Source organism: Pogoniulus pusillus, chromosome 14, assembly GCF_015220805.1.
Source record: "Pogoniulus pusillus isolate bPogPus1 chromosome 14, bPogPus1.pri, whole genome shotgun sequence".
Classification (NCBI taxonomy): Eukaryota; Metazoa; Chordata; class Aves; order Piciformes; family Lybiidae; genus Pogoniulus; species Pogoniulus pusillus.
The window spans coordinates 46,332-74,269 of record NC_087277.1 but is presented as its reverse complement, the minus strand read 5'-3'; the positions used below and the strand labels follow the sequence as shown (position 1 = coordinate 74,269).

Below are 27,938 nucleotides of genomic sequence, written 5' to 3'. Positions count from 1 at the left end.
TGGAACTTCATCCTTGCAAACATCAGCTTCTACTTGCAAACATCCGCTTCTACTTCGTTTGAAAGGCTTCTCACTCTTCTTTTGTGTAGAAGCCTTGAAAACAAAGCTCAGAGAAGGAACTGTGCCAATGTGGCACAGAAAAAGCCACATGCAAAGAAAAGGGACTTCTCCTTTTCAAGGTTGGAATTGCTCTTGACAGTAACAGAAGACACTTTGGGCAGAAATGGGATTGGTTAGCACTTGCCATCATCTTCATGAGTGTGCTTTAGCACACAGGAATGGCTTTCAGCCATCACAGGCTAATACTCTGATGGTTCAGTAGAACATCTTTGGCAGCTGCCAACCTACAAACTTTGAGCAACTGAAATAGCTTCTTGTGTTCTGCACAAAGTGAGCAGAAGCTTTTTTTCATATATATAGTACACATGTGCTATTATTTTATATGTATTTATTATGTTTTACATATATATAGATAAAAATACAAAATTTGGGTTCCAATTTTCTTTCCTGCTGCTCCCCTTTGTAAAAGAAAAGTTTACCAGCCCCCCTGGGCCTGTTGCTGCCCATCCTTTATTGGCATTGTTTTTGAGAAGGGCTGAGGAGACCTGAATACTACTAGTTAGCTGCAGAAGCTTCCAGGTGAGTGCACACATTCTCCCTCAGCTTTTCTTTCTGCAGACATGCTACTGGCACTTTGGGGTGCTGCTGCAGCACGGAAGCAAAGCCTGTCCTGAGCCACGCAGAGGGATGGCCAGAGATTGCTCCGTGCAGCACCTCTCTCCCCAGCAGTACCTATGACTTGGACTCTACAAATGGGTGCAAGTATTTCACATTTATTCCCTAAATAGGGCAAGAAGGGATTGTTCACCCTTTTTTCAACTCAGCAGTAAGCCACTTTAGTGCATTTACTGACAGCTAAAAATAGTCTGGCCATGCCTTGGCTTCCTCTACTGAGTCACCAGCAGTTTTCTGACCAATCCACAGCTGTACAGCAGATGGTTGGCTCCAGTTGAGAAGATGCAGAGCTTAACTCCAAGCATGGGCAAGCTCAGAGATCTTCTCCATCATCTTACTAGGACGTGCTCCTTGGACATTGGGCATAATGAGAATGCCAACATATGCCTTGCATTACCTGTAGGGCAGGTAAACACAACTCTCCTGGCCCTCACTGAAGCAGATCCTAAAGCAGAAGAAAGTCTGCAGAGTCCCAAGGAAGGGACAGGATTTCCTGGGCAGCAGAGAGGGCACATCCCAGGCTCAGGGACTCCTGCTGGAGCACAGCTGGATTTTGCACAAGGCAGCTATAAGCAAACACAGGCAGTGCTCTCAAAAATGCTAAGCAAACACAGAAACCTCCAGTACTGTGAAGGACTTTGTCCCAGTGCTGCCGAGAAGACAAGCTGGAAATGTGGCTGTAACTCCCTACCAAAGCAGCTGCCTCTGCTGCAGCCAGCAGCCCTGCCCGTGGCACAGGGTCCTCCAGGGATGGGTGCTGTGGAAAGATGACAATGCCTCAGCTGAACCTCTAACCCAGCAACCTCGGCTGCCTTTAGCCAGGATGGCTTGGTGGCACATCCTGGTTTGGTGAGATGAGGTGTCAAGCTCACTGGCACAGAAGAAGGAAAGAGACCCGGTGAGTCCAATAGCTATTGCAAGCTTGAGTGGGGGTGCTGCAGTAGGCAACCAGGCTGTGTTCCAAGACATGACTGGGAATGCTGGCCCCACACTGATTGCCCACACCCAGGAAGCTCCCCAGTTTCACTGTGATACAAATGGATTGTTTGTGAGGGGCACAGCATCATGGAAGTGTGGGGAAAGTCCTCTCCTCAGCACAGAGAGCATACGATAGTTACTTGCCTCATACGCTGCTGCAAGACCTGGGTTAAGGTGGTACCCAGAAGAATCTCTTCCAGAGGCTGAAGTAGGGAGGTCTGATCTTCAGCCTTGTTCCAGCCTGTGCAAGAGATCTGACTCTCCAGTCACTCATTTTGATTTTTCCACCGCCTGCAACCTGCTGGAGAGAAGCAAATGTTGAGAACACATGGGATTTCAGAAGGAAATCTGATTTCCCTCGAGTTTTCTGCTCCTGCCTGGCTCTGCTTGTCTTTTCAGCAGCCAGCAGCAGCTACCCTCATTCCCAACTTGTACCAGGAGCTGTCAAAGCAGGAGGTTCCAATAATTGTTTTACAAGAGCTGCTTCCACAGGGCCTTTTGAAGGTCACACTGATTATTTCCTCCTGAGCAAGGAGGTGAAAAATCATTTCTAGTCAATCATCTCAGTCTGGAGATGACTGCTGCAGCTCTTTGCTACCACAACAAGATAAATAGAAGTGATGAGGGGGTTTCACATTTCTCCTGTTGAGACTCATATACATCCATCCCTTCAAACATGATAATCGGCCAGTCCTTAGACACCCTGCTCAGCTGGACCTGCACACTGCTGCTGAGCTGGTTTTGTTGTAGATCTCTGGTTCTAGTTAATCCTAATTTGTGGTGGTCATCCCCTGGGGCAAAATGTTTCACATTAGTTAACTCTTGAGGAAGATGTGTTTGCTCTTTTCAAAAGACAAACAAGGGTTAAGAGCAAAAATGAGCAAAAGACAAAAAAGAGCACAGTCTCAAGTTGTGCCAGGGGAGGTTCAGGCTGGATACTAGGAGGAAGTTCTTGCAGAGAGAGTGATTGGCATTGGAATGGGCTGCCCAGGGAGGTGGTGGAGTCGCTGTGCCTGGAGGTGTTGAAGCCAAGCCTGGCTGGGGCACTTAGTGCCATGGTCTGGTTGATTAGATAGGGCTGGGTGCTAGGTTGTGCCAGATGAGCTTGGAGGTCTCTTCCAACCTGGCTGATTCTATGATTCCATTCTGTGATTCAGTGACATCAGCTGCAGTGAATGTATTTAATAAACTGGAGGAATTAAAATGCACCACACACCAAAAAAAATGTAGTAAACCTGCTTGTCTGTTCCAAGTACTGTATCATAAGCAATGAAAATTGTGATATGAAAACAAATCTCACTGAAGATGAGCACTTAGCATGCTGTAATGATGAGCATCTCACCAGAACAACTGTCTGGATGTGACTGAGACATGGTACCAGTCTCAGGTTTAGCACAGGGCCTGGAAGAGCAGACTCCCACATGTACACAAGCACCAAGCAGCTGTCAGGGCTGAAATGCATACCAGAAATATATGGAGCAAATTCACCTGCTCACCTGTGTCTCTTCTTGTCCTGCTTTTAGCTGGAATAGAGCTATGTGCTAGTTTGAAGCAAGCTGGAATGTTTTGGTAAAAGAACTAGATAACAGGCAGTGAAATGAAAAACAATTGATGTCAACTTCTCTCACAGTTACGCTGAGAGCTCTGGGAAGAAGAAGAAAACATTCTCCATTTTGTCTCTCACTCTTGCTTTTGCCTTAGACCTGGTCACATCTCATTAAACCTGCTCCTACTAACCTTGCTCCCTAACCTCTTGGCTGCACCTCTTTTCTTCCTGAGAACTGGGGTAAGGTTGAGAGGGCCGGGGGGAGGTGTTGGGGTGGTTTGAGAGCCCCTCCTGGGGACTCAGGTTTCTGGGAGGGGAGTTGTGCTTTTGTATTGTTTATCCTTTGTATATTTCTGTATATAATTGTATATAACTGTATATATTGTAAATAGCTGCTTGTAAATTCTGCTAGCTGTAAATAAATTGCTTCATCTATATTCCCAGAGGCCGTCTGAGTTAGCTGGGGCAAATACAAAGTGTGGGAGGGGCGGGGTAACCCCCAAACCATCACAAGCTAATTTCCCTTTTTACTAGCTAGAGTAGTGTCATGTTTTGGATTCAGCATGAAAGGAATGCTGATGGCATACTGATGTTTTCAGTTGTTGCTAGGAGATCAAAGACTTTTCAACTTCCCAAGATTTGCTGGTGTGCAGGGGCACAAGAAGATGGGAGGGAGAATGGCCAGGACAGCTGACCTGAGCTAGCCAAAAGGATGTTCCAAACCACAGTATGTCATAGTCAGCAGGTAAACCGGGTGGACTTGGACAGGAAGGACAGACGTCTTTCTGGCCACTGGTCAGCAGGCGGTGAGCAGCTGCACCGTGTGTCACTTGTCCTTTTCTTATGTTTTGTTTCTCTCTCTTTTTGTTACATTCACACCTAGCTGTAACAGCTTCTTGTGCTCCTCCACACCAGCAAGTCATGTGAAGCTGAAGTCCTTCATTTCCTAGCAACAGCGGAGAACATCACTATACTATCAACATTCTTCTCATGCTGAATCCAGAACATGACAATGCTCTAGCCACTGAGAAGGCAAATCATCTCTATCCTGGTAGAAACCAGAATGCTTGTCAGAGATACTGATGGGAGTAAGAAGGATGCACTTGACTAGAGAAAAAAATACCAGTGGCATTGTAAGTTGCCAAAAGTTTTCTGAATGAACCTTTGGGGGCTTCACAGGAATGAAACAGTGAGAAGAACACTGGTGCTGTCCTGTGCTGTTCAACTAAGGGCATGCACCCCAAAATGTGCTGCTATTAGAAGTCACAAGCAGTAAGTTGAGCAAATGCAACAGGTTGTCCTTCCTTTTCGTTTCAGCATTAGCAGCTGCCCGCTAAGGGACAGTGATGAAGTTCTGTCTTTCGCTGGTTTCAATGAAGCTGACGCCAGGAGGAAGGTGCAACAGTGCTGAAGGGAAAAATGCTTCATACAGATTTCCTCTCCCAAAGTCTGTGCAATGCTCTGGCCCACTTCCTGAAGATGTCAATGTTCACAGATGCTGGGAAATACAGTCCCAAGCACCAGTCTCACATGGTAGGGTAGCATCAGAAATAAATACCCTGGCACCCACATGCTGCATTGCAGCTGGGCTGCTGTTCTTTTCAAATTGCTTTGTTGCAAACTTCCATCACCACTGAGAGTGATCTGAGAACAAAACCAGATCTGTTAAAAAGAACTGCAAGCACAGGACAGCTCTACAACCATAGAAACCTCCTTACCGGAGCACAATGTGTAGTGGAAATCAATACAGACCTCTTACCTGGAGGAGACAAGGGCAGGGCTTGCCGTGAGGCCAGCCGGTTCGTTACTGGCCCCAATGCCTGTCACAAGACAAGCAACAACTACCAAAAAAAGCGTGAAGAAAGTTTTGTGATAGTTTCTCGCCTGCACAGATCGATCAACGGGGTGAGGTTTCAGCACCGAGGTAATCCCAGCTGTGCCCAGAGGCTGTCCTCCTCGCAAGTCCAATGTCCTGTCTTACGCCGGGGCCCGGACTTCACCCGGAGAGAGCTGTTGCAGGATTTCTCGGGCGGGCGTCTCGCCCAGGCGCTCCTTTTACCTCTTCCCTCAAAATTATCGTCGCTTTTGGGATGAAAATTTTCCAGAGTCTCTCAGCCTGAGGCAGAAAACTGCTATGAACAATTTTGGCCCCAACAGCTGAAAATTGGCAAAGTCAGAAGAAAGAGAAGCTATGATGCTTTAGTGGAAAACCTCAGCCACTTCTAACACCTCAGCAGTGGCGGCTGTAACCCCACGGGTGAAGCCAGCGCTTCAGTGTGCTCCTAAACAGCTGCGGAGATGACTGATAGGAAATGGTCGGGTTTGCCCTAGGACTGGGATAGGTTACTCTTGTTTCGCAGTGCAGGTGTGGCTCGATCTAAAGGAGGAATGCAATTAGAGGTTTACCCTGCTTAACAACTGCCGAAGCCTTTTGTCTTATCAAGGCTTCTGAATGTAAATCCCAAGGTTTCTATTCCTCAACTGTTGCTCTGCCCACTGAACCTTCAGGCAAAAAAACAGATGTGTTTAATTTCATTTGGTTTTCCATAGTGGACTCAGCTCAGGGCTCAGCTGCCACCTACCCGAAGAGCAGCCACAAAACCTCACCTGGTAGAGGTGCCCTCCTCCCCAGAATGGGCATTCCTGGGTCAGTATGGGCATCTTCAGGTGCACATCTTCAGGACCTGAGGACTGTGCAGGGAAGAGTCTGCAGAGGGATGCAGAATGGGGGAGCAGGAGGTCTGGTCTCTCTCTGCAGCCAAAGTGCCAATTCTCGGCCATGACAGGATTTAAACCATTTGTACCCTATCTGCAAGCGTCCAAACTGCCAAACGCTTGGGCCTCTCAGCTGATGCCAGACCCTTTGGGTGATGCAGTAGTACAAGCCCTTCTTTGATGCAGGCAGGCACCGGTTCTGCAGCAGTCACACAGATTTAGGCCGGCTATAAGGCCTGAGTGATTTTATTGATGTGGGCTAGAGACTGAAGCAGATGCTGCTAAGTCAGCTTAAAAACTCAGAACTCAGCTTTTGTGGGTCATCCCCACAGCCTGCAGTAAGTTCCCTGTGGCGCAGACCTCACTGTCTCCAGCAGCTCTACTGTACAGCAGGCAGGAGCAAGCCGCAGTCCCCAGCACCTGACACAAACCCCAGGTTTTACCATGTGCTTTACAACACCCATCCACCAGGAAAGAGACCAGTGAAGAAACCTGTTCTGAGCTGTCAGAGCCCACTGTGGCGTGCTGAGCACTTCCCTAGCCCAGAGAGGCAGCAGGAAGTGGGGGCACTCAGTGCAGTGAAAGAAGAGTCCTGAAGCAGGAATCATTTGAAAAATCTAATTACATTGGTGATTGAGGATGATTGCTTCTACCCATGGCGTGTCCTGCCTCAGGGACCTCTTCCAAAAGCAAAGCTCCTCAGAAACCCTGAGCCTTGTGCTCACTCAGGTGCTGCTGGACACTTACATAGGCCCCAGGGGGAAAAAGTACAGCTCTGACTTCTGCAGTGTGCGTTGCAAAGAATGAAAACATATTGCTAGATCATGTGGTGCTTGTGAGCCTCAGTGTGCATTCCTCAGATACTTCAGTTTTAGTAATCCTGTGGAGTACTACTGAATTTAACTCCCTGTAGCAAAGATACGCCAGCTGTCACCTTGGGGTTTCATACCTATGAAGCCCCATCCTTTTGAATTACATCACTGGAAAAAAGGGCCAAGAACCCTCTTAGCAGAAGGTTTCACAAGGGAAAATGCACACAGATCCTGCAATTTGATATGAAATAATACAGGGTTCAGGCACTGCCAATGTTTTAACCCCTGTATAAAAAGCAGTGGGCTGATATTCTCTCTGAAGGAAAGTCAAGTGAGCTGATACAAATGAAAGGTTTTTAAAGGAAGAGGAAGCCTACCACGACCAGCCCAGACTAAGCCCAGTGTATCTTGGCAAATAATGCCCGGAGAATGGGAGTCAGTAGCTAAGCATGGCGCAAGTGCAGACGTTCTAGCGCCGGGCAGCCACGCTCCCATGAGCAGGCACATGCAGATGCTAAAAGTAAATCCAACTTCTCCCTTGACTTCTACAGCAGTGGAAGCTAGACTGGGCTTGGGGTTTTCTTTACACCATACACATTCCATACCTTAGATAAGGGCATGGACTCTGTCTGCTCAGCTGTTAGAGCGGAAGTTTGACTTAAGGAAGAGAACACTACACTGAAACATTGGAAAGGGAGATACAACTCCCAGAACATTTGTGTGACCTTAAATGAAACACATTTTTCTCCTCTTTTTGGCCAAGCTTTCTTTAGTCTGTCCCTTACCAGGGCAGTTGTACGGCGATCAGCATGGCCCAGTTCTGATGCCATCAGTCATTCGTTATTAAATCGAACAGATGCAAAATAACCACTGCATTAATTATTCAGATCAGAAAACTATCCTGCAATATTCTGAGCATCATAAGCTTGGTTTCAGAGGAACTGAGAGATCAGCAGCCTGCACTGCCACATCCTGGGAGGAGGAAACCCTCTCATGATGATGTTCTGTCTCACATGAATGCCACGGAACACCATGCTGTTATCTTCACTTACTGTCCAGCACATATGGCACAGGTGACTTTGCAGAGATACATCTGAACCACTTCAAGCTAATGGCCAGGCTGCAGCACCCACCATCCCTGGGGAACATGGGCAACAGCCAACAACCTGGCAAAGGCCATCTCAATAATGTAGATTTTTCTTCCAATAAATGTTTCAGCTTTTCAGCCTCCAGTAGTGACTTCTCTAAAATTTGATTTCAAAGCTCTTCTAATCACCATTGGCAAGTTAAATATCAGTATTTAATGCTGTGTATCTAAAGGTAAACTGCAGGTAACCCTCGTGGCTGTGATGCAAAACCATCCAGAGAACTTCTGTGAGCAACTTTTCCTCAGGGGTCCAGCAGATGGGTACTTACCCATAATTTCAGCAGCCTCTTAATGTTTAACCAGTGAACCAGTGTGCTTCAGTTCAGTAAACAAAACATATTTTCTCTTCTGAACAAACATAACCATATTGCAGAGATGCTCTCTCCGCAGCCCAAGCTTTCTGCACATTTCTCTTAGCTTTGTCACCAAACCACGCAGCTCTGGTGCTGCCAAGCCACAAACATTTCTTTCCTTCCTTATTTATGGAGTTGAGGGGCTGGTGCCCTGATATCTGCAGCCATGCTGTAGTTTTGCACCTCAGCTTCGTCCCCACTGGCTTCTATGTCACCACCCATGCCATCATGTGGCACTCCAGGCCACTCCAGAAGGAGCAGGTTTTGTTTCCACTAACTTACCATTTCATAGAATCATAGAATCAATCAGGTTGGAAGAGGCCTCCAAGATCATCCAGCCCAACCCATCACCCTGCCCTGTCGAGCCAACAAGAACATGGCACTAAGTGCCTCACACAATCTTTTTTTTAACATCTCCAGGGATGGTGGCTCCACCACCTCCCTCGGCAGCCCATTCCAATGCCAATCACTCTTTCAGGGAGCAGATTCAAAGCTGGCACCCCAAGACTGACTCAGGCCAGTGAATATTGTTTATGGGCTTTTGGAAAGCAGTTGGCCATATGTAGCCTCAGGCCACATGGGAGGACCCGCAAGCATTTTTGATCTGAGAAGCTATAGTTTGTTTCCTCTGTCACTCTCATTAGTCCTTTCAGCTCATTCCCCATTTTAGAGGAGCCAGCACACGTTTGTGCAACAACAACCTCCAGAGCAAAGTCAAAATGTATGTCAGAACATTTAAACATTGCTGTGAAGACATAGTAATGTTCTGTCACCACATTTTGGTCAGACTAAAGAAGTTTGTGCACTAGACAAGCCCTTGATTTCAAATGTTATTTGAAGGATGAACAAGAAAAGCTGTTCTGAGCTGTAGAGGTCTATTAACTTCTGCCACTGCTATGAAAGTACTCAAATGCAGGGCACATCACTGAAAGAAAAGGATCTCTATGGCCAACCTGCAGTGAACAGCACACTGACCATTTCTGAAGGCGCAGGGGATCGCATAATGCCTGCACTACAGTGGTTGCTACTTAGAGCATGTCTTGTGCTTACATGTCTTCAGGATTAAACAAATAGTAAGAATTGTGAATCACAAACCTCCAGACAAATGTTTGATGCAGCAAGATGTAATTTCATCTCTGGCACCTCCTGCTTTGCACGGAAGAGCTGTAATTCTTTTCATGCCCTGGGTATTTCTCCACACAATTCCCAAGGAAAACAGAAAGTGTTTTGTAAAGACACCGTGTATAGTCCTGATGACAGCATGGAAGCAAGGCCAACTGCTTCTCTTCCCCTTTCTTCTCCGAGCACTGACACTGTTCACGTCTCTTCAGCTGTTCAGCACTGCATCATCACATCGGATGCTCTTTGCTCCTCAGGTTCGGCTCAACGGACGGCAGAGAGCGAGATTTCCAAAACAAGCTGGGCCTAGTGTAAAGCAGAAAAAACACAGCACACTTGTGCTGCTTTCAGGTGAATTGGAGCATTTTCAGGAGACAAATTAGAGCACGGGTTGTGAGAAGAAAATGACGATGAAGTCTGTATCATCCACTGGTTTGCTGAGAGGGACAAAGCCAGAACGTGCGCAGTTTGTCCCACTCTGGTCTGTGGCAGTGCACCCATTCACTTTCTCCTCAATCTGCTCTGATATCTTTCCTACAAATCTTGGCTAACAGAAAACAACCTGAGCTTTGCTGGTTGTTTTGTCTGTCTGCAAAGTAGAGGGAGAAAGAAAGGATAGCTTGGAGCCCCTTCTGGGCAGTTTCCTTAGTCCAGGAGGGAGTCTGGAGTTCTGTATTATTTCCAATCTGTATGCAATCGGAAATACTTGCAGAGATTTCATAGATATAGATGTTAGAAAATTTTGCTTTGATGTCAATACAGCTTCATCTTCCTTCCAAGCCTTCTGACCTAATCTGGTAAATTTCAATAGTGGTGGGAGAGGAGGAAGTTCCTAACCCACTACAGACACCATAAAGAAAAAAAGGCTGCAGAGCATGAGCAAGGCATGAAGAGATGTGGAGAACCACAGCTATCCTTGCTGGAGAGGGGCAGTGAGTGGAACAGAGAGCAAGTGGAGAGCAACGTGCTGAGAAAGACAAGCATCGATCACATAGCAGTGGAAATCCTTCTCCAGAGTCCATCAAAGCCTTTCCAGAAGTTCTCTGGTAGGCTAACAGTGGAGAAGTGCTCTTCGATTCACCAATAATAATGGCCTTCAGTATCACTGGCACTCTTTGATCAGACACAATGACACGGTGCTCGCTCTGCCTGGGTGCAAAAATTGAAGCCCTATCCATGGCAGCACAATTTTCTCCATCTCTTTGCACACAGACTTCAATACAGCTTTGAGCTTCAGGGCGTAAGTCCCCACAAAGTGACAGCAGCTAGAAAAATCCATTCTTGTGAACAGATTCTTGCATTTTTCCTATTTCATGGTTTTCTTCAGTTCTCAGGATGGTGCTGGAACAGAAGGACTGCACTCCGTGTGTGTGGCATGTTCCCTCTCCTTTTTTGGTTCTGTTTCTGCACCAGAAAATACAATGGCTTGTGGCCATGTTTAAAGTAAGTTATATTACAGGTAAAAGATAAAAGGGGTTTAAAAAAAAAAATTAAAAAAGGTTTGGCAGTGCTGGAAAAAGGCAACCTGCAGCTTAGTGATGTGGCCTCAGCTCCAGACCAGTGATACACTCCTTGCTGCTGTCCAGCCAGCAGGTGACAGAAGAAGCTGCTGGAGCTGCCTGAGCAGGTAGAGCTGTGGGCAGCTCAGCCCTGCCGGCACTCACCAGTGACGAGAAATGTGGTTGGATTAAAATTCAGGGCAACTTGTGCTCTGTTTCACTTTGATTTGGTAGTTTATTTAACCTTCTTTTTTGTGACTCACTCGGTGGCCGGATTTTGTGTTTCATGCTCTCAGACAGCAGATGACCTACTTTTCTTGCATCATCATTCCTGGTTGAGGCAGCCTGCCTCCCTGGGGGAGGAGAAGGAATGCTGGTGTGTGTTTGTGGGGAATATACAGCTGCGACGGGGAGAGCAAAGGAGTAGAGCTTTATGTATGTGTTCATGGGAGGTGAAACTGAATTTAGTCTGCAGTGATGCACCTTGCATCAGGGTAGTCTCCTTACAGAGGGGTTTGAAACAAAACAAATACAAAACAAAGCAACCTGGAAGCAGGAGCAACAAAACTGGCCTCTGTTTCCACCTCTATCCCCACTCCAGTTAGGAAAAAAAACAGCCCACATCTACATTCTTTGTAAGTAATAGAGTTCATATCAAATGCTTAAATCCATCCTTTTAATTGCCAGACTTAGCTGAGTCCAAATAACTGCCAGTGTGAACAAGAGGTTATTCTTCTCTTTCTCCACCACTTGGTTCCCTTTGGGCATTCTAGGGAAAAGCTTTTGCTGCTGCTGCAATTGAAGCAAGACACTTGCAAGCAGCTCCATGGTCGAGCAGCTCTGAAAGTGAAGGAAGGAAGGTAAGGCCTTCCCCTGCAAACAGCAAAGCTCACGACCTTCAGGGAGCAGGGTCCCCAGCTCCTGTCATGCACGCTGAAACGAATCATCCTTCACAAGAGCTGATGTAAAGCATTTCATTTAATACAACATATGGAAGTAGTGAAACACCTTCCTACAGAGGTCTGATTTGAAGCTCCAGCTTTATCTTTCCTATGCAGCTAGAAAAAAGGACTGAAAAAATGTGTGAACAATTATAATTTAAAGCTTCTTCCTCTAATCCTTTTTCCCAGCTCTGGACTTTCAGGCTGCAGCCAGGTCAGTAAACCTGACAGAAGACAGTACTCAAATATGTCACACAATCTCACACATTTTGTGTACAGCTTGAGCAGTGTGAGAGCTGATCGCAGCCACTAGAAAAATACACAATAATAGTAGTGAAACCACATTTGAAGGTTTTCCCTTCACTGGGAAATGGCTTTTCGAGTTCTCAAAGCCAGAAACCAAATTACATTCTTGCTGGAGGACAAGGCGAGAGAGAATGCCTGTAGCACAAAGGGCAAATGGCCATTTGTTTCCATGTCACCTACTAAGCAGGTGGAAAACCCAAAATATCCTACCACTGGAGTGGAACAGCAAGGCTGTGTCTCTACTTTATAACCTAATTTGCTTCACCAGATGATCAATGGTGAAGATGCTTCGTGAGTGGATTGATGGTTTATGATGCCGCAACACCAGGGAGCCATTGGCACTGCTTGTTGGAAAACTCATCACAAGCTGAGTACCTGGAAACCAGGAGACACTATGGCAAAATTTAAGATAAGAAGACATTTAACATAATTAACAAGCATAGAAAATAGCACCAGCTCCTTGTCTACCCAGAAACTTCTCACAGACAATTTAATTCCTTGATTTACTGGAGAGGGGTCCAAAATGTATTAAGAGAGTCCATATTTCTGCCCACTACAGCAAAGCTGCCCTGTAAGAAAGCAGAGGATGGCATCTTTAGCCTAGTCACAACTGCTAAAGTAAAAGGTTTCTCACAGGAGTGACTGTGGCTGCTTGCAATTTGGCATCCTGCAAGGAACTGAAATCTGTTGCTCTGAGCTACCAAAACAAACAAACAAACAAATAAACCCCAAAACCACCCACAAAAAGACCCAAAACACAACCCCCCAAAAGCAACCCACAAGCAAAAATACAACCCCAAACCTGTGAGAATTAAATTCACATCAAAAGAAGCACAGTTGAGCCATATAAGCCTTTAGTCAAAGGAGTAAAGCAGGTCTGACTGTATGCTCAAACTGAGTTAGGTTTCTGCTTGCTTGCTACAGTGGCTGGGCTGGGTGCTCCTTGCCCACCTGCCCATCCCAGAAGCGACCAGCACAGAGGGTTTCTTGCCTGGACTCCTTCTCATTTCCAAGAAAAAGGAAGCAATAGGGCGACTGTGGTATCTGCACTACCATTTGCCTCATGGCTCCTTATCAGTAGGAATACTGAACTTCAGCACTGAAAGCCCCTCAGTGGGAATAAAGAGACACTCCCATGCCTTCCAGCACAGAGCAGGAGCTCGTTAACTTGCATGAATTCCCCATAAAATGTGGGTGCATATACAGCATGTGGCCTTGGTGTGTTTTTCTCCCCAGACATTTAGCAAACAGGTATGTTCTTGGATGGGTTCTAATACAACTCTGATTGAGAGCAGGAGCTGTGCATTCTGTGTCTGTGCTTCATGCACTGAAGAGAAGGGCAATCATTGCAGGGTGATTGTTTTAGTTACAGCAGTTTAACTAGAAAATAAATGGCTACAATAATCTGCTTCTCAGTAAGAAATGATGCAGTTCACACTAGGAGGGTAATCAGCAGTGGAAAACAAAAAGAGAAAGAACAAACCTGGTACTTCCGGACAAAGTTGGAGATTCAGGAATGCTCCTGTGACAGGCAAAAAAACGAATGTTGAAATTATCTCAAGCCACTTCACAGGACAAAATAACAATGTTTTATTCGCCCTCCCTTTTGTCTTTCCCCTCCAAACAAGTGCAGCCTGGGTGACTAAATTGCACTTGAAAGCCTGACTCCAGAAACAGAAGGTTCTTCCTTCCTCCTCAGCCCAGCACTTAGAGCAGCAAAGTCGCCGAAGGAGCGTGATGAGTTGTATCTCCTACAGATGGCATTTGAGAAGAGAAGGGTTTGACTGGACGACACATAATGACATTTCATCTAATTGGCATGTGCAGCAGCACTGTTGGATGCCCGTGATGGCAGTTCCTAGCTCACAGCTCCACCCTTCATTTCTGTGCTGCCCATGGAGGAGTTACAGAGCATGACTACCTTGATTTTCAAATGACCTTTCCAAGCAGCCATGAAGCAGATGCTGATGTGCAAGGGCAATGCTACAAACCCTTCTTGTAACTTCAGAAAGGCACTCGAGCATTTCCTGGGATGCACAGAAGGGACTCAAGGCTGCGCAAGAGGCTGAATCCCAGGAACTGAGCTCCCCAACCAGGTGCACAGGGCTCTAGGCACCATGACTATGCCACCTCCCAAAACAACCACCAGCTACTAGCTGAGAGAAGTCAAAACCCTGACAAGGGAGTGTGCTGGCAATTAAGTAGCAGGGATATTTGCAACTCAGTGCAACCAGAGGAGCCTTCTGCCACAAGAAGAGTTGCCAGCACTGGGAGAACAGGGGACTGCTCATGCTAGATTCAGCCTCAGGAGGTGCCTGGCTCAGGATCAGGTAAGAGATGGCAGATCCAGACTCACAGGGATGGTGCAGCCTTTGAAGCTGTGAAACGAACCATGTTTGCCAGAGGTGACTGAGCTGGTGTTGGTTCCACCTATGGGGGGTCTCCAAACGTAGACAGTTGCTGCACAGAGCTAAAGCTTCTCCTGGAGAGTCTGAAGATATCCAAGGTAGCACTTACACAGTCAAACTGAAACAGAGTGCCCCTCTGAAAGCCCAGGCCACACCACAGCTCCAAAGCAAGTCTTTCCTCAGCACATTTGCTGCATAAAGAAGAGTCTGACTTTATACCGTTCTGCAGGGGGGGAGGAGGTCAGAAACATGCAGCCATGCACAGGGGTGGAGGCAATGGCAAAACCAGGACGCCGTGGCCGCCTGTGGCACTGGAGACAAATGCCCTGCACGGCAAGAGGACGAGTTCAAAAGCAGCAGTGGTCTGAGTGCTGCTGAGGAGGCTCCAGGCTGAGCTGAGCGTGGGGCCATGGGTGGGAAGACGCAATGGCTGTGCCAGAACAGAGGCGCCGATGCAAGGCGGACACAGTCACCACTCCTGAGCACCAGTCTTTTCCAGTGCCTTTCTTGAGGAAGTCTGGTGGGTTTGTTTTACTTTCTACTTTCAGATAACAGGTCCTAATGAAAAGCAAGGGAAATCAATACAAGTTGCTTGATGGTACCTCTAGAGTAGCTGTAAAATGAATTACAGCAACATTACGACCTTGATAATAACCTTCTTTAAAGTGGGATCAATTATACCCAACACTTTCATGCCTTTGGTCATTTGCTTAGTACAGCATAGAGCAGACCAGAGAATAGAGCTAGCTGAGGGGTGTATATGCTGCCAGCGCCTCAACAGCTATAAAAAGGTTTCCATCTGCTTCGTTAAAATAAGGTTGTTTACTCAAAATGCCTTTGAAGGAGAGACAAGAAGTTGTACAAACTGCACTAGGCAAGAGGCAGCATTCTTAATACTAAATGTGAACAGAAATAACAGTGACAATAAGTGCTGGCCATCACAGGCGAACCCTGCGGGCAGGTGGGACTGTGCTGCTTTTGATGTCCCTGCACAGATCATGCTTCAGCCCTCATTTACTTGGACCCATAGTGCCAGCACAGATTTCAGAGTTCCATCCCACTCAGCAGAGCCTTGCTAGTTTAAAGACGCAAGCAAGAATCACAGAATCACAGAATGAACCAGGTTGGAAAAGACCTTTGACATCACTGAGTCCAAGCTATAACTTAACATCTTCTAATTAACTAAGCTATGGCACTCAGTGCCTCATCCAGCCTCCTTTTAAACACCTCCAGGGATGGGGACTCCACCACCTCCCTGGCCAGCCCATTCCAATGCTTCCTCCTAGCATCCAGCCTAGACCTGCCCTGGCACAGCTTGAGACTGTGTCCCCTTGTTCTGTTGCTGTCTGCCTGACAGCAGAGTCCAACCCCACCTGGCTACAGCCTCCCTTCAGGCAGCTGCAGGCAGCAATGAGCTCTGCCCTGAGCCTCCTCTGCTGCAAGCTGCACACCCCCAGCTCCCTCAGCCTCTTCTCACAGGGCTCTGCTCCAGGCCCCTCCCCAGCCTTGCTGCCCTGCTCTCAACACCTTCCAGCACCTCAACATCTCTCTTGAATGGAGGAGCCCAGAACTGGACACAGCACTGCAGGTGTGGCCTGAGCAGTGCTGAGCACAGGAGCAGAAGAACCTCCCTTGTCCTGCTGCCCACACTGCTCCTGAGCCAGCCCAGGATGCCACTGGTTCTGCTGCCCACCTGGGCACACTGCTGCCTCCTCTGCAGCTACTCTCTACCAGCACCCCCAGGTCTCTCTCTGCCTGGCTGCTCTCAGCCACTCTGTCCCCAGCCTGTAGTACTGCTTGAGGTGGTTGTGGCCGAAGTGCAGAACTTGGCACTTGGACTTGTTAAAACTCTTGGTGTTGAACTGTGTCCTTCTCTCCAGCCTGTCCAGGTCCCTCTGCAGAGTTCTCCTACCCTCCAACAGATCCATGTTTGCTCCCAGCTTGGTGTCATCTGCAAGCTCACTGATGATGGACTCAATCCCCTGGTCTAGATCATCAATGAAGATCTCGAACAGGACTGTGCCCCGCACCGATCCCTGGGGCACACTGCTAGTGCCAGCTAGATGTGGCACCATTCACCACCACTCTCTGGGCCCAGCCAGTTCTTGATCCTGCACAGACTGCCTCTGTCCAAGCCAAGGGCTGTCAGCTTGGCCAGGAGTTTGCTATGGCAGTTCAAAGGCCTTGCTAAAGTCCAGGTAGAGTACATCCACAGCCTCCAATGTATCAAGAAGATACATTGAAGAAACATTTTGTGTCTTGTGTGGGGATGTGGTTTAAGGGTGAACTTTGTAGAGTAGGGATAACAGTTGGGCGTGATGGTTCTGAGGGTCTTTTCCAACCTGAATGTCTCCGTGTGATCCTGTGTGTGTGAATATACTTCCTGAAAGCAAAAGAAGCAGCAAGCTGCCAGCTGGAGCAGCTCTCTGTTAAAACCTTTGACGCTGAGGATGCTGGACCCAGAGCTGCCTGTGATGCAGCTTGGGAAATTAAAAAGTCCCATCCTCAGCAGAGAGCCTACTCTGAAGATTGTGACAGGCACAGAACACACTGGCATGGCACATAGGATTGTTACTTGTGTGGCTATGGGAGAGCAACAAGTGCTGTCTTTGCAGGGTCCTTGCATTTAAAAGATAGCACTTATAGATGGAACTTTGGCACTTATCTATAGATGCAGCCTAGGGGAAGACGCAATGCAGAGAGGTCCCACAGACACTGACTGTCATTCCTAAACAACTGCTCTGCATTTTCAAGGCCATCTTTGCAATGAAAGTGGGCCAACGTCAACTTCGTAAGAGAATAGATCTTGCCGAATCAGAAAAGCCCTGCAAGGCTAGAAGGCTGTTCCTGCAGATAGCCCAGATGAAGGAGTAGCTTGCATCAGTAAGTGACGGGCCGTGCAGATGGCTCATGCACTCAAGAGGCACAGTGTCAAAGAGATGAGACCCTGTCTGCAGCTGTGCAGCAGCCCTGCTCCCCGCTAGCTGGGGCTGAGCATGGAGAATGAGGCCCTAACAGCTAGACTCAGCCATGTGCTTGGTCAACTTTTCAAAAGCAGCTCCTCCCTCATGTGAGATGCAGAAACTGAAGACATTTTCATATCCACGTCTAGACACCAAACCCTGTCTTTAAAACTGGCCCGTAGCCATGCTGCAACTCACATTCTTTTAGTGAGATGCAAAGCTGCACCTGCACACAGCCACTGCGACCCTGCACTGCTCTCAGACAGGAGGTAGCACTGCAGCACCTATTACAAGGTGCAAGATCACCAAATCTGCAAAGCCCTTGGGAACACTCAGCCAAAAGCTTTTGAGCAGAATCCAGGAAAGAATCTGAGATAAAAAACTCCTAAAAACTTCTTAAGTGTCTCTGCTGCTTCACTCCTGCTTTTACCACACAGCATATTCCACCTGGTTTATGCCTAGGCAAAATAAATTAATGAAAACATTGCAGGCTGAAAGATAAATACACTCCAGTGAAACCTCCTCCAGGAAGGAGCTGATGAAATAGGAAATAGCAGGAGAAGAGTAACACATCACTGGAAGAATAAAAACAACCGAAACATCAGCAGTGAGCGAAGCACACAGACATTCAGAAATCATTGTGTTCCCATCCGCCCGGGGGGCAAAGTGCGAGTGCCCAACACCTACCTGCTGGGAAGGAAGCTCACCTCCTACCTTGGCTTATCAGAGGAGCACCATACCCATCACAGTTCGGATCTGAAACAGCTAAATCAGTGAGAAACTCAACTGGTGGCAATTACAAATATCAAGAGACTTTCTCCCCAGGGTTACTTCTTTCCCCTCCAAGCAGGAACATACTGGCCTAGCCTCACCTTTTCCAGACACCAATGCTTTCATTTCTAAGCTTTAGGTCCTACCGGTGGATTTTTGCACGTAGTCCATTAGTTGACAGACCTATTCACACAGGTATTACTGCATGTTCTTCTGATTTAGGACTATTATCTAGGGGCAATGGGGCAATGCACCCAGCTTCACCTCCCTCCATGCTTTACATGGCAGCAGACAAGGACATTACAGCTTTGTTCAGGCAGTAATTGCTCAGAAGCAGCCAGACCTTCAGACTTGCAGTGCTGATGCTGTACAAGAGAAGCTATGGTTGCCCGCAAGGCTGTCACCAGCACACCTGTGGGCAAAGATCCCTGATATGAAAATAGTTGGAGAGGGAGTTTCAGCACCTGTTCAAGAAGTGTCATTTTAAGCTGTATCTTAACAACGTATGACAAATAGGCAACACGCTGCAGTTTTCAGCAGTCAGCCAGACAGGAGATGGGCTAGCTCAGGCTCCTCTGCAACTGTTTGAGTTTCCAGCCCCTGCTACAGAAACAGAAGTGTTTTTCATAAAACATCTGTGAGAGAAAATTCCACTTGGAGTCAGAGGAGTCTGCCTTCCTCACCATCACTTCTGTAGATGCGGCTGTGGGATGTCCTCGTGTCTCAGAAAGAGCATCCACTCCTGCAATAGCAGGAAAAGTGCAATCAGAGCCAAACTGTTAAAAGGAGATCCAATCATAGAATCATAGAATCACCCAAGTTGGAAGAGACCTCGAAGCTCATCCAGTCCAACCTGGCACCCAGCCCTATCCAGTCAACCAGACCATGGCACTAAGTGCCCCAGCCAGTCTTTTCTTGAAGACCTCCAGGGACGGTGCCTCCACCACCTCCCTGGGCAGCCCATTCCAATGCCAATCACTCTCTCTGCCAGCAACTTCCTCCTAATATCCAGCCTAGACCTCCCCGGCACAACTTGAGACTGTGTCCCCTTGTTCTATTGTTGGTTGCCTGGCAGAAGAGGCCAACCCCCACCTGGCTGCAATGCCCCTTCAGGTAGTTGTAGACAGCAATGAAGTCACTCCTGAGCCTCCTCTTCTCCAGGCTAAACAGGCCCAGTTCCCTCAGCCTCTCCTCATAGGGTTTGTGTTCCAGGCCTTTCACCAGCTTTGTTGCCCTTCTCTGTGAGAATGAGGATATGAGAGTGACCCATTAGATAAAGACTGATGTAAAGCCCAGTGAGGATGATGGATGTGAAAGCACAGCACTCAGCAGCACTCACCAGTGCGCACTGCTTAAAAGTCATGCAGGATATGTTCGCCTCTCTTTGTTCTCAGCCAGAGTGTTATAAAAATAGGGATGTGTTACTGTTAAAGCAAAGACACTCCATGAAGCAGAGTTAGAAGTTGTTGTTACTGTTTGTGCTGTACCAACCATTTAGTTACACTGGCACTGTGCTGCTCAGAAGCTGTTTAGAGAGAGGTAAAAAGTAAGACAAGTGAACAGAGGGATTAGATCCCCAAAAGCTACAATCCCCAAAGTGCTGTTCTTTCCTGCTGTGAGCTGCTTACTCTAGAAAATAGAAGCTGCTTCGTCAGGAATGAGTAAGAAATGGTGACAATTCAGCTTGCAACTCTTTCCATCAGCAGGTCTACAGGTCTCCCAACTCGCTCTTAGGGGTGACTACACACAGTCACTGGCTTTTAAACCACTACCTGCAGGAGCTTCTAGTTTGCCTGTCACGAACTCCGAGCAAGAGATTTCCTTCTCTTTCCACCTTCTGATTTACAGTATGGTCTTGCAGAAAACACCGGTCCGTTTTGACAAGACAAATTGTCCTTCCTGCAGTCATCCTGCACCTCTGCAGATCAGCTGGCAAATCCTCAGTTAGATGACAGCCAGAGTAAGGCCCCAGGCAGTGAGCTGTGGGCCCGTGGGCATCTGTGCTGAAGTGCCACAGCCCTCATAATCCTCCTGCAGCTGCACTAACTGAACTGCAAACGGCGCAGCTGGAGTGCATCCTCATGCTTTGTGCTCTGCCCCTTGCTCTCTTCATGTGCATTCCTCTCCAGCAGTCCTCTTCTTCAGAAACAAGGTCAAAGTCGACACAAGAAATTGAGAGCTACTGACAGAACCGAGAGCAACGCCCCACTTAATGCCCCTCGAATAGCACCTGATGCTTTTGTTTTATTAATTCATTTTGCTTTTTAGAAAAGGTTCTGTGTACAAGCAGATACATTTTTGCCTGGCAGAGTAAATGACAATGTGGTTGAATTGCTATAAAAATCATATATAGCAGTAATTGTACACAGCCACTCAGAGAGCACAGATACAGAGCAAAGTAAAACTGCCTGAAAATATCCAGGAGCCGCTGAAGCCGCAGTGTACAAAATGCCATGTCACATCCTGCACTACAGCATTCATTACTGAACTCTGCTCAGGAACAGTCTTGCAAGGGTGTAAATTGTGGGAGGTTTTTTTGCCTGTGACAAGAAACAAATAACTCTTATCAAAGATCATTCATTCCCTGTCACATGGCTGCAGAGACTGCTAATAAAAAATAGCAAGTGAAATCCAACAATGCAACTCGAGGAAGAATACATCAGAAAAATGTCACAAGTCTTTCCAAGGGAGCTTTTAGTCAACTCTGGGATCAGCTCCTATTATGTGTGCTAGGTCAAGAGCACCTAAGCATAATGGTATTTCAGCAAAGGCATCTCTGGGAGCTCTCTGTTGTGAGCATGCTGGGACCCCTGGCTGGTTCTCACCTTGCTGTGGAGCTGTGGCTGGGCCTGGCCCAGGGCACATGGGCTGCAATAAGACAGCACTGGGTCTTCCCACACAGGCAGGTGGTCAGAGGAGGGATGAGAACAGCCCTCTCCAGAAATAAGAAGCACCTCAGCTTCATTTCTGAAATACTCCAAGCTGCACACTGCACGTTAATGAGAATGCCTTGTTGCCTCAAACCAAAGCAAGCTCAGCAACCTGCTGTGCTTCCCTCCTGACTGCAGGAGACACACATCGGCCTGAGCTCCGACTCTGTTCCGTCAAACTGCAGCCATTGCGTCTCAAAATGAGAGCTATGCACCCAGCTGCTAGCCTGGCTTCTGTATGACACAGGAACAAGATGTTCTGTCAAAACTATTAATACCGAATCTCGCAGGAAAAGGTGGGTTATCCTGGCAGCAAGTACTCGTTTCCAGTAGAGACTGATCCAAAAGGAAGTCAGAGATCCGGACTCCAAGCATAAAACTAGGAGCACTTGTAAACAGCACAGACCTATTTCCATGCTGTGCAGCATGCCTGGAGTATACCTTCAGATTTTCCTTCAGAATGGTGTGGGATGTGTGATCTAGCTCAAACCAAGACACTCATCTGTGGCACCAGCATCCATCTCAGCTATGTCATCTCATTTCTCCTGGGCTGGGAGAAGTTAGGTGTCCTTCTGAATGAAAGGAAGTTCAGGCTGGGGAACTTTCCACTTCCACCACACAGATTCTGTGTTTTCAAGGGGAGGGGAGAATAGGGGAGATATCTGAACACAACAGACTCAAACAGAGCTTGGGTTGCAGCATGAACTGTCCAGGCCCCACTACAGCCACTCAGGTGCCGTGTCCCCAGTTGTCAGCTGTGGTGTTCATCTCTCCATGGGGTCTGTCAGCCATAAGCATGTCACAGCTGGCACAGGGGCTGCAAAACGGTGAGCTATTCTGAACATTTCTGCTTCTTTTCTTGCTCTCCAGCATCACTATAGGCTAACAAATCCTTAGGGTGAAGGAAAACAGACCCAAAGAAAAGCATTTACTTTCTGCTTGAAATACCTGTCCATTACCAAGGTATGTGCACTTGCTTGGAGGAGCCAGCAGTCCGACGTTGCAGGTAGGCACTGCTCACGCAGACACAAAATGTGTCAGATGCTCATTGCTGACTAGGACAAGTTCTTAAACACAAAGGTTCTCAGTTTTGCTTGCTGCAGCATCAAGTCCCCATCCAAGAAACCCCATGTGAATTGATTCTGGATACTGTTCAGTGAGCAGAAGCTTTTATGAACCAAACTAGGAGGGTTCACACCAAGCAACCAGAAGCACTCAGCAGAGGGTAAGTACAAGTGGCTTGCTCGTATCCTACCATTGGATTTGCAGCCCAGCATATTCTATCCTAGCAACCCTGTGTGAAGCTGTAATCCAGATTCTTGTGAGTGCCGTTAAAAAATCCAAGTGAGCTGTCACTAAGGCAAGACAACCATCCTCATCAACCCCAAACCATCACTTACACAGCACAAAAGTCAAGCACCCTCACCCCCCACAATGTATTTCCCTTCATCTCCATTGCATAGCTGCCCATCAAAAATACAGTTAACTCCCTTCAACAGCTCTGAAGAGTAGAAGATCACAAAATACCTCTTGAAGCAATTCTATGTTGTCTTACTTCAAATTTGCATTGCTGCCTTTAAAATCAGTGAAATTTCTGCTGGTTGAAAATATCCCTGTCATATAATTTCAGAGAGGCTTTGACCTTCCTTGCAGAGAAACTGAAGGAGGTTTGGTTTTGCTTTTAATTTAATAAACCCCAACCAGCTGACTCTTATTTTAGGGAATTTGGAGACTGTAAATGCAGTATCATCTCCTCTTAGTTCTACTGCAGATCTTTATATTCTCATTAACATTTCAATGTCATATGATAATCTCTATGAAACATGTAGGGGTGTGGTGCCCATGCTGGTTTTCACTCCTCGGTGCCTTGCGGGGCAGTACCAACATGCCTGCTGCCCTATGATCCTGCTGGCAGGGACAGCACTGTGGGGCCCTGCTGTAAGCTATGTACTGATGGCTGACAGTGCTGCTCTGGCTTTATTTTCCTTCTAGACAGTACAATGAAGCTATGTTCTCCTCAGGTCTTGGGTCCTCTAGAGGGTAATGTCAGCAATGTTAATGTATCACAAGTGCAGTGATAGGAAAGGGGAAAGGGGAAAGAAGGGATACAATCTTAAGAGATTTCACCCATGAATGCATAATGTTGTAGGGAAGTGCAGTCACAAACCTCTGCTGCTACCATGCCTTGTGCAGCCCATTTCATAGAGCAGAATGTTCCTACAGACAAAAAACCTAAAAGGTTAGGAAAAAAATCTCAATGCAGTAAATCCCCTGGTCTTTCACATCAGTTCTTGACTTGTGGGGCATCTCAAAGCCTCCTCCTGTCTCTCCTCAACTCTCACAAGCCACCCATAAGAGGCAGACGGATTACAACTCTCTCCTGACCCTCTCCAGTGCAGATTTTGTAGTGCAGATTGGGGTAGAGGCTTGGCAGAAGAGAAGCTCAGAGGGGAAGAAAGTTGATGTCTCTCCTTTCCCCTGAAGAAAGTCACAATTCAGGCTCAAGTCTGATGGATTTGTTATTCAGATTAGGAACAGTTTGCCTTTTTTCTTGTCAACCCAAATCCCATTAGCTAACTTTTCAGCAGAAAGGTAAATTGGGAAAGCATGGCAGGGAGGCTCATATGGGGAAAGCTGGGACTGCTTATGGTTATTCTCTACCTGATGAGAGTCTCGTATAATCTAGCAAATCCTAGAGGCTTTACAAATACTGAAGAAAGTCTGCTTGCTAGAGCTGATTTGAGTACAGCACTCCTTTAATGCTCCCATGTCCAGACGATACCCCACGCAGCACTCTTCTGCAGTGCCATGCCCAGCCATTGCCAGGACACGGTAGGGAGATCAGTCTCAAGTGCACACGCTCCACCAGCAGTACATCTCAGCACCCTTCCACTAGCGGGGCACTACCTATCTGTCAGACCTGAAAGCCATGGATTCCAGTGCATGAGTTCCACGAGCTTTTTAGAAAAGGAGTCTTCTCAAGGCTCACCATTTAGCAAATGCTTCTCACTAACTGGCTCTCTCTTCATCAAACAAAAGCTCTGCACATGCTGTTGACAGTCATAATATTTAGTGAAGGAGATGAAAGAGCATTGTAACTAATCAAGTCTCATTCCACCAGTGGGCGTAAAAGCCATTTGTTTCATTCATCTTGGAGGTCACAGAACCACAGCACTGAATCTAATTTTACAACATTTATATAATTATGGTGTTTGAAAACCCCCTCTTCCTTTCAATTTCGTGTGATTTGACTTAGCTGTTTGCAATCATCACATTGGTACTTGGAAGCTCTTCCATTTCTGTTTTCTTAGCATTAAGGTGCCTGTTCTGCTCCTTAACTTTGCCTTACCAATAGTCAAAGCCCTGCACTCACTGGCTGTCTGACTTAGTTCGCCCCACCCATCCCTCCCTCCATCTCTCTGTCCCACTTTTCCTCCTGCTCCCCATCCTTTTTTCCTGTACCCCTCCAGCTCCCAATCCCCATCGCCAGTTTTCTGTAGCCAGCATTGCTCTCCTGCCCCATGCACATCCCTGCAGTGGCTGCCTCCTCAACACTTGCATGACCTAGTCTTGCTACTCTGCTGCTGCAGGAGATGAAGCAGCAGCACTGGGTGACAGTTGTGACTGGAAGCAGGCCCAACAACTTAGAGCAGGAGAGGAGAGGGCAGGGATGAGGTTTGGGAATAAAATATCCAGAATCAGCAGCAGACATAGGAGTTGCTGCTGAAGGGGAGGATGGTGGTTTCCCATACTTACGCCTGACGCTGGTATGTTGAGGCAAACCCTAAGGGACCACAGCAAAATCCTGCACTGACCTCACTGCAGGGCAAGCACGAGGCATGCAGATGGTGACACCAATGTGGCTTGCACATGTTTAAAATCAAGAAGTATCTTCTCTTGCATGACCTGTTTTATGTCCCTCTTTTGCCAGCAGCAGTCAGCATCTGAAAGCTCCTTTCAGGGGCTGGAAAAGTGCTGGCATTTCACATCATGCCTAATGCTGCTGCATGGACCACATTCACATGCAGCTGTGGATTTCCATTCACTGGGGTGACAAGGAAAGTCTGAGATAGACTTCACACTGGGGAGGAGGAAGAAAAGGAGAGGGAGATAACGGGTGCATGAGACATGCTGCAGTGCCACATCAAGTCACAAGTCCAGTACCAGATGACTAGAGAAAATGCAGGCACTGACATCACGGAGCAGCATGAATCAGAGGACAAGCTTCCACCTAGTCCCAGCAATCAGTGCTAGGCAGAAGTTCTTGGATTTCTGCCACCTTCACCCTTTAGTTTCCATTTTAATTTTGGTCTTTTGCAAGTCGTTCTTCAAATAACGTCATTGAGGAAGGCGCAATGGGATGCTACAGCCTGGCTGCGGCCAGGAACGCGCAGTCAGGGTGGCGGAAGGCGTGCTGGGAAACTGCCGCAGCCCTCATTAGTGCAGCTCCAGTCCAAGCTGTCCTCTCCTCAGCTGGGGGAAAGCAACCAGCCAAAGAGCACTGGTATCACAGTCTTCAGCTTCCATACCACACACCCAGCAAATATGAGGCAGCACTGCCTTACCCCTTCTTGCACCCTGCGCTGTGCTCTGGACATGCCACACAGCGAATGAAGAGCAGCGACAGGCTGGGACGCAGCCTGTGTCTGTGAGGCACCAAATGGACCTGCAGCTACGCTCACACAGCTTTTCATTCAGCATGCAGGCTTCTACAGTTGTGTCTTTGTCCTTCCTACATTATGTCATTGGCATGAGTTTAGACGGAGCCCACACTGAAGCCTGGCCCAGCAAGACAGGGTCAGGAGCTGGGAAAGTTTGAGGAGCTCACTGGAAAATCAGCAGCTGCAGCTAACTAGAGGCACTGTTCCGTGGTTCCTCTCCCACATCTGCAGACTGAAGAAGCAGAGTTGTTTTTCACCTCAGGGCAGGCTATACATCCTAGTGCCTCAGGAACCTCCTGGAGGACTGCAAGACCTCATTGAAGGGAACCGAGGGGCCTGAGGGGCATGCGTGGGGGTGAGCACCTGTCCATCGTACTGGTCACTAGACATGGAGCCTCAAAACATGGATGACTGACAGGGCAGGTGGATTCTGGCTTCCAAGCTGCTTATCCTGATTTAGATGAATCTCTCCCAGACTTTGTCTCAATTTTGTCTGGTGTTTATCAAACCAAAGATGTTGTGGGTGAAATAATTCACATTCCTCTAGCCAGCAGTTTCCAAGACAGATCTGATATCTGAGGTAGGGTCTGTTTGCTTGGGCTCTCACAAAAGGCAGAGGAAGTGCCCTTGTTTCCATGGCAGGTCTGTGTAATATATTAGTCCAAAATCACACTGGATTTTTGCCAGCAATAGTTTGCAGCATCTGGGTGCCCATGCAAGGAGGCGTTTGATGGGTGGCTCATTTCTAAGTTTCCTCGCTCTTCCAGACTGTTTTCAAACTGCTTTTCCTAGGTGTCAGTTAACTATTTTCAGATGTGGGTCACATTTAATTTTTTGCCCACCTTTTTCCTCTTTTTGTAATTCAGTTAGCAGGGGAATGCAATATCTACAGATTATCAAATGGAAAAGTGACTTTTTAATCCTTAAAATGTTTAGGTTTAATTATGATCAAAGATGCAGAGGAAGATGAAACTCTGATCACTTTGGCTCTTCCTTGTGGCTTGCTATGTTGCTGCTGTTCACTAGGAGTTGTTTACAGTTTCTCAGCCAGTTCTCAGTTGATAAGGAACCGCTGATATAAGAGCCAGTCGGAGTTCCTTCTGCAAGTGAGATGTGCTCAGATGCTCCGCCGAGCTCAGCGCTTAGGCAACCCAGCTGAGGCTGGTGAATTTGTCCTAAGGATGAATTTGAATAAGTGAGTCACATTCCAGGCTCTGAAATATCCCCCACAATCCAGCATCATGGGGTACAGAATGGGCTGCTGAGCCTTGGCAGCGTTCACCTGTGCAAGCAGCTGCCTCTGATGCCTGTGGTTAGTTTGCATGGCTGTCGCTGCTGCTTGCTACACCAGATTGAGCACTACTTCTTTTCTTGGTGATTCTCCATCCATTTCTGATGCTGCAGCTGGCACTGCTGGTGCTGCTGCCCTGTGCCTTCATAGAGCCCACAAACACTTGTTCTGCTGAGGGGGAGTTGTCGTCACCACCCTTCTTGTCTCTGGAAGAATCTGCTCAGATGAAGCTGTTTTGGACTCTGCTGCTGCTCACAACATTTCTCCCTACTCTCTCCATTGCCTGTCCCGATGTTTGACTTGCAGAGGAGAGCAGAGCTACCGTACCAACATGACTTTACAAGAGGATTTTTCTTTATCTTGGAAGATGAAAATCCAGCTGGAAGATCCATCATTACTCACAAGGCTGTAGTTTATAACAGAGCTGTCCCAGCGGTGTACATGCAACCAGATACATTGTCAGAGCTTTCTTTTCCAGGTTGGTTGGTTGGTTGGTTTTCTGGGCTACTTTTACAGAGTCTTTGTCCTACTCCAATCTCATTCCCCTTCTCAGATAAAGGCACACAGACACTCCAAGACCACATTTCTAGGCCTGCCCACTCTGAAGAGTCCCACTGAATCCGCACCACACTGCCCACTCTGAAGCAGCTTCCAGGAAAGCTGTGCAACAACTTGAGGCTTGCAATAGTCTTTTTTCCCTAGAGCACTTTATGCAGCACTTTTCCAAAAGCCTTCAAAAGCTGTTTGCTTCCTGTTCTCATGC

The 27,938-nt window shown here is 47.4% G+C and overlaps 1 long non-coding RNA gene across 1 annotated transcript; it reads right to left on the bottom strand.

Annotated features, from left to right (window-relative positions):
• Positions 1–431: 431 nt before the first annotated feature.
• On the bottom strand, positions 432–5,591 carry LOC135181015 (uncharacterized). The gene is made up of 2 exons (XR_010304645.1): positions 5,019–5,591; positions 432–2,014 (listed from the first exon to the last, which is right to left on the bottom strand). It is a non-coding gene; the product is annotated as an uncharacterized LOC135181015 (long non-coding RNA).
• Positions 5,592–27,938: the final 22,347 nt, after the last annotated feature.